Source organism: Petromyzon marinus, chromosome 37 (genome assembly GCF_048934315.1).
Source record: "Petromyzon marinus isolate PM22_M1 ecotype Great Lakes invasive population chromosome 37, UKy_Petmar_22M1.pri1.0, whole genome shotgun sequence".
NCBI classification, from domain to species: domain Eukaryota; kingdom Metazoa; phylum Chordata; class Hyperoartia; order Petromyzontiformes; family Petromyzontidae; genus Petromyzon; species Petromyzon marinus.
In genome coordinates, this window is record NC_133703.1 from 17178686 (window position 1) to 17187741 (window position 9056).

General features: G+C 59.5%; 1 long non-coding RNA gene across 1 annotated transcript in view; it reads right to left on the reverse strand.

Annotated features, from left to right (window-relative positions):
- The window catches only part of LOC142930182 (uncharacterized), a 43770-nt gene extending 34950 nt beyond the window's left edge, over positions 1-8820 (reverse strand). Inside the window, exon 1 of the long non-coding RNA XR_012946240.1 lies at positions 8597-8820. This is a non-coding gene — a long non-coding RNA (uncharacterized LOC142930182). The remainder of the gene's footprint in view (positions 1-8596) is intronic.
- Between the last annotated feature and the right edge of the window lie 236 nt (positions 8821-9056).

The following is a 9056-nucleotide window of genomic DNA, read 5'->3' on the forward strand; positions in this document are numbered from 1 at the left end:
CCACATTTAGAAACACGAGTTTAGAGTATTTGACTGCTATTAATGTCCAAATGATAAGCCACTTCGTTGAGCTGTCATTTGTGACCAGGTCGCTTCTGAAAACGAGTTGTATAGGCTGAGTGGACCTTACCTGGTAAAAATAATAATTTTAGTTCATAGTTTTGGAGAGCCTGACCGAGTCTCATGGCTCTTCTTCAGGAGGGTCCTGCCACGTTTGGATGTCTGGCCAATGCCTCTTTTTTAAATGCTTGAATAAGCCATTCGATAAGGAGACAATTCGGCTCCTTCACGAATATCTGTTCCCGAACAGAAAACTGAAGCATTCTTTTACACATCCCGTCAGTCACAGGGCCTTCTGTGAGTGTATAGTTTCATCAGAATTGGGTTCAACACAAGCTACACTCTGGACCGGTTTAGTCAGTCAGTGTCTCATCAGCAGATTAAGTTTTGCTTCATTTCAGCCGGGTCTGTCCAGGGTCAGCGACCCGCAAAATAATTACGCACGGGGCACACCACATCCAGTATACCTCTCGTCGCCCGTATTCGTTTGTAAAACGAGACGCGCTGCTTCCCCAGATTCTGTTTTGCGAAATGCGATGGGCGATAGGGGTGGGGAGGGGGGGGAAAGGGGGGGGGGCATGACCCCGTGATTAATGCGCGCGACTGCATCCCAGCTCCGCGCCGAGCAATTACCGCCCAGCCGCAATGCCTCACGGGAAGATCTGGCTGATGCTTGTCGGGAGGAGAGATTCTGGACTACTGGACTGACGTTTCGGGAAATGGCCCTGCCAGGCACACGCGATGCGAGCGCCCTGAGTGAAACACGGGGTAAGACGCGGAGCGATTACTCGCGCAGCGTGCGTGCTCTCTGCTACTCCCACTCTCACCCTGCCTCTCTCCTGCTCTCTCTCTCTCTCTCATGCCCTCTCTCCTCTTTTCCTCCCACCTTCCACCATTGTTCCCACCCCCCCACTCGCTCTGCTCCCACATTCATTATCAACTTCTCTCATGCGCCGGGTGAGAAAAGGTTGGGGGGGGGGGGTCGCAATTACCACGGGCACGATGACAATAGCGCGGCGGGGTCACCATGGTAAACGACGGAGGGGTTACCATGGTAACCCGCGAAACGGAGGCGTTGCCATGGCAACGGGGAGGTCACCGTGGTAAGGAGGGCTTACATCAATCCCCCGCTGGTGACGGCATTGTTGGCGAGCGCCTATTAGGGACGGCACGGTATGGCGAGCGCGTTGATGTTTATTCACCGCACAAGGCACTCATTTGAAGCTGACCTAGGGCAGTGCCTGGGTCGCCGGGTTCGTAGCGCAGTGCGCTCACCACTTGCTCCAAGAAGCCTGCGTGGTCTTTTACCTTTGGCTACTCACACAGACACAAAGGCGCACACCGCACCAGGTACTCAATTTGAGGCTGAGTCGACCTCGGCGAGGCCAAAATACCGGTTCAGGTATTTCTCATTGTTATTGGCCGTGAGCGGGAAATCGAACTCGGGTCGCCGGGTTCGTAGCGCACTGGTCTCCCGCTGCCCCCCCCCCCCCCCCCCCTCACACACAGACACAGAGAAACAGATCCTCTTTTTTTAGCCTTAACCATCATCATCACCACCACCAATTGCAATTATCACCATCACAACTACCATCGCCACGACTGCCATCAGCTCCATCATCACGACCATCACCATCGCGTCGTAGTAGCACGTGGCAGGCAGGAGCCACCGCCGCCTTTAATCATAATCACCACCACCAACACCAACATCATCATCCCCAGCTCAGCCGAGCTCTGCTACAAAGTGGTGAGAGTGGGGGGGGGGGGGGGACGGAGGGCGCGCGTGGAGGTGGTGGTGGGGGGGGGGGGAACAGGAGGGGGGGGGGCCGAGGCGAGCCCCACCGAGGGTGATTAATGGTTATGAGTGCGTGTGGGGGGGGGGGGGTTAATTGGGCGCTCCGAGGTCGCTGTTTACCTCGAACCCATGAGGTGGAACCAGTTGTGCGCCTGCGGCGATGGGGGGGGAAGTGGGGGGAGGGGGGGGATTGTTGTGTGTGGTGGGTATGTAAAGGTTGTGTGTTGGTTTGTGGAGGTGTGTGGGGATGTATGCTTTGGGGTGTTCAAGTGTTGTGGGGAGCGGTGGCGCAGTGGTTAGCGCGCTGGGCTCGCGACTAATAACAGTGGCGAATTGGTCCAGCGCTAACCTGAACCGGTTCAGCGCTAACAGCACTCGTCGTAACGGTCTGTTGTACACAACAAAGGCAAAGATCCCCCGTATAGCCTTCATCGACTGTTGGGGCAAGTGCTGTTAGCGAGCAGCACCTATGAAGGCCGGCACGGCACACGAGGGGGTGGGTGGCCAGCACCACGCCCGGCGGGCCGCCTTTGTCTCCCGAGTGGCGATGTTTACACATTACACCAGGTACTCATTTGAGGCTCAGTCGACCTATAGGAGGGCCAGGACCGGTTCAGATAATTGTCACTGGGTATTGGCCGCGAGTGGGAATCGAACTCGCGTAGCCAGGTTTGTAGCGCAGCGCACTGACCACTAAACTACCGCTCCCCACATAGCCACACCCCCCACATAGCCACACCCCCACATAGCCACACCCCCACATAGCCACACCCCCACATAGCCACACCCCCCACATAGCCACACCCCCACGCACGCGATATTAACTCACGCGCTCAAGCTGAGAGTTCGTTTTTACTCAGCGCATTGTGGTGGGGGGGGGGTCTCGGGGTGGTGGACGCTCACGTCCACAGACGACAGCCGTCCTCCTCCCTCAAAACCCCGCCCCTCCCCCACCCCAATCCCCCGCCCCTCCCCCGCTAATCGCATAAACAGCTGCCAGAATCCGGCGGCGCACCCGTGTAATTTCACATCGACTCAAGCGGCCATTTCCATCCATTAGCGCCCCCAGCAAAGAGAGGACGCCCACTCACCCTCTCCCGCTCTGCATTAACCCGGCACCCCATGATCCTCCATCCCTCCTCCCCACGCCCCATTCCTCCCCCACTCCCTCCTCCCCTCTCCCCGTTCCTCCCCCACTCCCTCCTCCCCTCGCCCCGTTCCTCCTCCCCTCGTCCCGTTCCTCCCCCACTCCGTCCTCCCCTCGCCCCGTTCCTCCTTCCCCTCTCCCCGTTCCTCCCCCACTCCCTCCTCCCCTCGCCCCGTTCCTCCTCCCCTCGTCCCGTTCCTCCCCCACTCCCTCCTCCCCTCTCCCGTTCCTCCCCTCCTCTCCTCTCCCGTTCCTCCCCCACTCCCTCCTCCCCTCGCCCCGTTCCTCCCCGACTCCCTCCTCCCCTCTCCCCGTTCCTCCCCCACTCCCTCCTCCCCTCGTCCCGTTCCTCCCCCACTCCTTCCTCCCCTCTCCCCGTTCCTCCCCCACTCCCTCCTCCCCTCTCCCCGTTCCTCCCTCCTACCGCTTGGGATTCCTCCACTTACCGTGAGCTGTGCTCATCCACGATGACCGGTTCACCGCTACACTCATCGTCAACACGATCTTCGCCATCGTCCGCTGACCGACGAGACACTGAATGTCGGCAGCAGAGTTTTTTTCCCTTGCGCTGTTGAAGCGAACGCCGCTTTCGGACGCAAGGCTGCGTGGCTGACGGGGATGTGTAAAGTAGTGCCATGTCGATGTGGTGAGGAGGCGATTCGAATCGTCGAACAAAATCTGGAGACCAGCTCGGGATTCGCGGAGCATCTCCATCATCTGCATCGGATGAACCCTCGCTGCGAGGTCACTCGAAGCCGCTCTCGCTTTAATTGGCGCCGTGAAATGTCTCATTTGCATACGAGCGCGGTGTGGGGGGGAGGCTGGGTGGGAATGGGGTTGGGAGCGAAGGGCGAGGGGAGAGGGGGGGTGTGTGGGATGGTTTGGATTGTTTAAAGAGCTTGAAAGATCTGGACACAGTCCCATAATCGGTGAGCTGCTCTGGCTGGCGAAGTTGCGTTGGCTGGCTCATGTAGCCCGCGTGCCCAGCCACCACACCGCCAAACAGCTTCTGTTTGGCCAGACAGAGGGAGCCACACGGGCACCGCACGCGCTGGAGAAGAGATGGGCCGATGCGGTACAGGAAGATGTGGAGCTGAGTGGACTTGCAGAAGGCCGGTACAAGGAGTGGAAAGCTCGTGAAGGACGCTACTGGGCTGGAGGAGGCAGTCACCCTCGGGCAACAGCGGAGTGCAGATGTGCGACGCTCACAACAACGAGCGGAGCACAGGGCGGTTAAATACAGCGAGTTGGCACAGCGGGGAACGGAGGTGGTGCATCTGTCAGTCATCTCAGTAAGTCAACCCATGGCACCTGGGTGTGCTCCGTGACCTCCTGCCGGCGGGCGTTCGACATGTGGCCTCAAAGTGCACCTTGCCTGGCACCGTGGTCATGTCACCGCCACTTAGTGACGCATGACGGCTGCTGTTGTTGCTGTGGAGAGCGGCAGCGCAACGGTAAGCGAAGTGTAAACATCGTCACCCGGAGAGACAAAGGCGGCCGGGTTCGTGCTGCTGCTATCTATCCCCTCGTGCGCCCGTGCTGACCTTCACAGGTGTCCGCTGACGGCACTCCCCCCCCCCCCCCCCAGAATGTCTGTTAAGGCTTTCCCGGAGATCTTTGTCTTTGTGTTGTGAATGCACGAATAGGGACACGGTTAATGCCCCACGGCCACCCCTCCCTCTGGTCCCCCCCCCCCTTCCCTACCCCGCATCCCGAACAAAACGACTGCGCTATGAACACAGATGAATAATTAACAGCGGGGCCATTACCACCCGGGGAGAGGCCAGATAGCCAGATAGGGCCCTGGCGCGCCCGCGTCGAGCTGATTGGGAGCCTGAGACGGGAACACCGTAGGCAGCCCTCCCCCCCGCCCCCCCCCAACCAAACTCCCAGGACCCCCCTCCTCCTGCGCCCCCCACTCCCTCCTCCCAAACCAAACCCAAGTGTGGCGCTCGGAACGTGCGAATCTCGCGCGCACAGAATCGCGAACTCATCCCGGCCCCGCATTGTCATCGGCAAATTGCTATCTCGCAGCGAGCGGGGGACGAGGGGGGGGGGGGCGTGCCTGTGCACCCCCTCCCCCCACCCACCCACCCAACTTGCCTCAACCCCTCCCGCGACTCGGCGCACCAACACTGCCGCAAAGTCCTTAAACCGGCACAGCACTTCGCTTATTGCTGCTACTGATGGTGGTGGCATTGTTCGTGCGTAGCTTGGACGCGCGGCGCTCGCTCCTATTGTCAGATTGCGTGGTGGGGATTGGATTGGAGGGGGGAGTGCTTTGGGCTTTATCGGCACGCAACATGCATGGGGAGCGTGGGGTGGTGGTGGTGGTGGGAGATTGAGGGAGGGTGGGGGCGAGTAATGAGCGGCGCGGCGTCCGACCTCAGGTAAATAAATAACAACAAGAGCAACAACAACAGCGACAAGAGCGGCCACGGTGACAATGCTATCAGGTCCACCACGCAGCTCCACCACGCCACTCGCCACGCCACATTCGGGCGGGCGAGAGAGAGAGAGAGACAGGGAGACGGAGCGAGGCAGAGCGAGAGAGGAGAGCGAGAGAGAGAGACAGGGAGACGGAGCGAGGCAGAGCGAGAGAGGAGAGCGAGAGAGAGACAGGGAGACGGAGCGCGGGAGACGGAGCGAGGCAGAGCGAGAGAGGAGAGCTGTTACCTCGATGGTAAAATTTACCGAGCGGTGTCCGCAAGGGAGAACGCGGCCCGTTCGCAGGAGGACCGCCGCGTCGGCAACTCGTGACCATCGTTGCGAACCTCGTCGCGAACGAGGGGAGACGCGTCCACGTGGCGCAGCGGAGGAGCGAGCGGCTCGGAGCAGTCGGAAGGTCACTAGGTCAAATCCTGGTTGGGGGCGGAGGTGGGGTGGGGGGTGACTCAGCCCATCATTATCTCTCCCTCCAAGGTAGATAAAATCACGATAACTTTGTGGAGCCGTCAGCAGTGGTTGGTCTATGAATACACTCACCCCGCCATGTGAATGTGGAATTTACGCTATACTTCACCACGTTGGCCAGTGCGGGTTGTTGTGGCCTTATTCGGATACACATGCGTACGAGGCGACGTTTCGGCCAATGGTCCTTCTTCATGACACATCGGTAGAGCGGGCCAGAGAGTCGGAGATAATGACAGTTGGAGACTGCACCATACGTGGCATACACCATGGAGCCTGATAAGCAACATCAGTGTATTTGCTTTCAGAATGGGAGCGAATTAACTGCCTGACTGGAGTCTGGAATCTGTAACGGAGCCCACCGGACGGGACGTCGGGAAGGCAGCCGCCACAACGGGCGGCTGCCATCAATCGCCCAAGCTCTGCGGTCCTATATCCTGAGGTTTTTGTTTAGCCCAGGGTCACGCAAGAGCCACCAGGGTAGCCCTGGTCCCTGGGATTGCCGAGACCCGAGACCCGCACCGCGCCGGACTGAGCACCGGGTCCGATTAACTCAGCCGAGTTGTGCATCAAATATTTCATTTGTGGATAATAAATTAAATCTGAAATTCTCTTCTAACTCCTAGACACCTCGGAGTGGCTGAACAGGGGAGGGAGGGGGGGGGAGGGGGATGTGCCCCCCTCCCCCAGCTCGCCCCATCCCCCCCACACCCCTCCCCCAGGGCCCTGCACACGCGACTGCTCTGGTGTCCGTAACGAAATACAGACGGCGAGGTTCTGTACACAGCACTGAGAGCCACCCGTGGCAGCCATCCGTGACAAGCAACTGTGTCAGGCAACCGTGGCAGGAAACCTTGACGGGCAACCGTCGTAGACCACTGTGGCAGGCAACGGCCACGTATACGATTGCATCAGGCCAACAGGAGAAAATAAACATATACAACAAACAAAGATCTTTCGTATAACCTTTACAGTCGACTGGGCCAAGTGCTGTTAGCGAGCATCTATGAAGAAGGCCGGCACGGCGCACGAGGGAGTGATGTGGCATAAATCACGCCCGGCCGCCTTTGTCTCCCCAGTGCTGATATTTAATCCACACCTCACAAGGCACACACACACACAGGACACTTGTGTGTATACTTACCGTCACCTCTACTCATACATACACATGCTCCCATAAATACTTAAAGAGTACAAACACGTCCACCCATAAGCGCATAGATACACACACACAGCCCCTCATCCGCGATCACCCCCACACGCGCCCGTATGTATAATGCATGACACAACCCGCTAGCAGCCTGCACACAGCAGCAGCAGAAGCCGCATACATATTCACACTCTCTCCCTCCCCTGCTCTCCCCTCTGCACCCCTCTGCCCTCCCCCTGCCATTCCTTCTCTCTCGCATATCTCCCCTTCATCTCTCTGGTATCTCCTCTCTCTCTCTCTCTCTCCCCTTTCTGTCTCTACATTTTTCTCTCTCTCTCTCTCCCTTTATCTGTTACCACCACCATCTCTCTCCTTTCCTTCTCCAATGTACTCTCTTTTAAATCCTCTCTCGCTTTCCTATCTCTTCCCCTCTCTCGCATTTATTCCCCCCTCCCTACTCTCTCTCTCTCCTCTCTTCTGTGTCACCTTTCTCTCCCCTCTATCACCACTCTCTCTCTGTGTCCTCTCTCCTCCTCTCTCCCCCTTCTCCCTCTCTCATCCCTTTCTATCTACTCTCTCTCTCTCTTCGCGGCGCCCATGATGGATCGCGTTTCCCCAGGCTCCGTCGCGCGCGCAGCAGAGAGTACACACAGCACACAAAGGACCCAGGGAAATTGGAGACGCGGGGAACCGGGGACACGGAGACACGGGAATACATATACCCAGGGACACGGGGACACGGGAATACACGGGGACCCTGGGCAACGGAGACACGGGGACACGGGAACACACGGGGACCCTGGGCAACGGAGACACAGGTACCCAGGGACACGGGGACCCAGGTACACGGGGACCCGGGGCAACGGAGACACGGGGACACGGGAACACACGGGGACCCTGGGCAATGGAGACACAGGTACCCAGGGACACGGGGACCCAGGTACACGGGGACACGGGAACACACGGGGACCCTGGGCCTTGGAGACCCGGGTATCCAGGGAACCGGGGACTCGAAAACATGGAGACTCGTGGACTCTGGGAAATGGGAACACGCGAACCCGGGGACTCCGAATCCCAGTGCTCTCCTCCTGCTCGACCCAAGTCACGTGGTGCCTTCACTCGCGACTCGCGGTGACGACTCCTCCACAGCCCCCGGCGTGCCCCCTCCCCGTACCCCCCCCCAGCCCCCGCTTTGGATGTAAGGGGGGGGGGCGCCCATCCTTCCACCCCCACAAGATGCGCGAGGTCAAGGGTCACGCCACAGGTGCGCGTCTTCATTACCGCGTGGGAAGCGCCTCGCTCATGCAACATTAATGACCGGGAATTGGCGACGCGGGGAGGAGAGGGGAGGGGGAGGTTGGAGCCAGGGGGCAGGGATAGTGGCGAGGTAGAAGGGAGGTAGAGGGGAGGTAGGGGGAGGTAGGGGGGAGGAAGCAGCCAAGTCTGCCTCCCACTCTGCTCCCTCCCCCACCCCCGCTTCTAGGAAGCTTCTGTAATGATATTGCTGCTGCTGATGTAACGGCCTCGTATTTACCCGGAGTTGTAATTTGACGATTGCCCCAGACCTCCTCTTCCTCCTCGCTGTAATTGCCCTGCTCGGCTGGAAATGCGAGGCGACGCGCCCGCTGTCGCGAATCCCCGCCGCCTTTGTTGATGTCGCCTCCAACCCCACCGCTGGCGGGATTCACGCCGCGCATTCCGCTGCACGTTTCTTATCCGAGGCGACTCCTGAATTAATCGCAAGGCGGTGGGGGCGGGAGGTGATGGGGGTGGTTTCGGGGGGGGGGGTCTAGGAAGGAGGGAGGGGCGAGTCGGGTGGCGTTGGGAGGTGCGAGCCGGATGGTGTAAGGGTGGAGGTTGCGAGGTAGGCGTGGGAGTCAGGAACGAGGTGTGGGGGAGGGGCCGGTGGTGGAGGATCTGGGAGGTGCTTTGCCCATATCCGGCGCCGCGTCTCCCCGCGTAGGGGGGGGGGGCGAATGCGGAGCAGCCGTGAG